At 38.8% G+C, this 2,294-nt stretch overlaps 1 non-coding gene across 1 annotated transcript; it reads right to left on the bottom strand.

Moving 5' to 3' along the window:
- Positions 1-1,481: 1,481 nt before the first annotated feature.
- Positions 1,482-1,588, bottom strand: LOC141688499 (small nucleolar RNA R71). Its single transcript, XR_012561939.1, has one exon. It is a non-coding gene; the product is annotated as a small nucleolar RNA R71 (small nucleolar RNA).
- Between the last annotated feature and the right edge of the window lie 706 nt (positions 1,589-2,294).

Raw genomic sequence — 2,294 nt, 5'->3', positions numbered from 1 at the left:
CATTCCGGATATAAAACGGTACGTTTATTTATAAAAACGAATCCAAACGGTATCGATTTTCGGGATAAATATCCAAATTAGTACAATTTATACTGCGGTCTTGGTCTCAGCGCCTGGTTACACTTATTACGAGGTGATAATTGTGATAGTTTATTAAAAAGCTTTCGTTTATCGAAAATACGAGTTTTATTAATTTACCGAAACGAATATTGTATCGAAAATGTTGCGCCGGGACCCGCGCAGGACAAACCGTACGCCGGATCAAAAAAGTCAAAACATGGAAAATGCTCAGAATATTGCAATTAGGTTAGGAAGGAGTTCTCGGAAGAGTTTCGGGTTCTAAAAACGTAACAAATGATGACGTCGGTTGGTTCCCGTTTTTATAAAATAGATTTTAAATACCCGGAAAAATTATTTATAAAATTCATATAATTCCTATAAATTCATAAATCAACATAAAAATAATTAGGAAGATATGACAATTATCTATATTTTATTTTCGACATATAAAAATTAAAATACTCAATTAATATTATTTTTAAATATCCAAACATATTTAACACTTAACAAATAATTCACAGAATAGATACTGAACACATATAATAATTATTTAATAGCAAAAATAATTACATGATATATCCCGGATATTACAGAGGGCGTCACATGAATAATAACCATACATTGTTGCTTAGGTGCGTAATTTAGATAGTTAACCAATACAGTCTCTGTGGGATCGAATCTAATTTATATCTTATACTACTTGCGAACTCGTATACTTGCGTGTATTATTAGCGCGTGTTTAGCGACTAACAAGTTTTTGGTGCCACTGCTGGGGACTACAGTGTTAATTACTAGTTTATGTGCTTTCCATCAGTGTTCGTTAAAGTTCATTGACTCGTACATTGTTACTTATTTGTTTCCTTGTTTTATTTCAGGTGATCTGGCGAGGGTGTATGCATACGCGTTCGCGTACTCGTAAGAGAACACTGGATAAGGCCGAGGAAGAACTTGTGGTAATTCGTAGGAAAGTTTTTTAGGAAGAAAAGAAGGTAGAAGAAGAAGAGAAAGTTGAAGAGCCAATTATAGTAGCTATGGGTGATCAAGCAGAAAATCTGAAGGCTTTGATGGACTATTCTAAGCCTAAGATTAATGATATTCAGTCTAGCATCATTAGACCAGCCATCATGGCTAACACTTTTGAGATCAAGTCAAGCATGATCCAAATGATACAGAACTCAGTTCAGTTTGAGGGTTCTCCTACCGAAGACCCCAACATGCACATCAGGGATTTCATCGAGATCTTCGACACTTTCAAGTTCAATGGTGTGACTGAAGATGCTGTCAAGCTGCGACTCTTCCCATTCTCTTTGAGGGATAAAGCTAAATGCTAGTTACACTCTCTACCGGCAGGGTCTATCACAACTTGGGAAGATCTTGCTCAAAAGTTTCTCACTAAATTTTTTCCCATGGCGAAGACTGCAGCAATCAGGAATGCTCTTACCCAGTTCGCGCAACAAACTGGAGAATCTCTGTGTGAGGCTTGGGATCGATATAAGGAGATGCTAAGGAAGTGCCCACACCATGGCATACCTAATTGGATGATTATCAACTATTTCTATAATGGATTGGGTCCTACTTCTAGGCCCATGCTTGATGCAGCATCAGGAGGGGCCTTGTGGGCTAAGAGTTATGACGAAGCTTATGAACTTATTGAACTGATGGCTGCTAATGAGTACCAGAATCCTTCCCAGAGACTGACTCAGGGAAAAGTAGCAGGAATTCTAGAGTTGGATGCAACAACTGCTATAGCTGCCCAACTTAAGGCTTTGACAATGGAGGTGGACACTTTGGCTAATTATGGAGTTAATCAAATCACTAGTGTCTGTGAGCTTTGTGCGGGTGCCCATGAGACTGATCAGTGCACAATTTCTAATGAATCAACTCAGTTCGTGAGCAACTTTCAGCGATCGCAGCAATCTGTGCCAGCCACCTATCATCCAAACAACCGCAATCATCCTAATTTCAGTTGGAGCAATGCTCAGAATACGGGTCAACAGCCTAATCAGCAGTATACAGCTAAGCAGTACAACCCCCCTGGTTTTCAGCAACCGCAGTATGCACCAAAACAACAACTCCAGCTGTAATAAGCTAATGAAAAATCTGAATTAGAGGAGTTGAAGCTCATATGCAAGAGTCAAGCTGTTCTATCAAGACCTTGGAAAATCAAATTGGGCAAATTGCCAATGCCTTGCTAAATCGTCAACCTGGTACATTTCCTAGTGACACTGAAGTGC

The sequence above is a fragment of the Apium graveolens genome, chromosome 9 (genome assembly GCF_009905375.1).
Source record: "Apium graveolens cultivar Ventura chromosome 9, ASM990537v1, whole genome shotgun sequence".
Taxonomy (NCBI): Eukaryota; Viridiplantae; Streptophyta; class Magnoliopsida; order Apiales; family Apiaceae; genus Apium; species Apium graveolens.
This window is presented reverse-complemented; position numbering and strand designations above follow the sequence as displayed.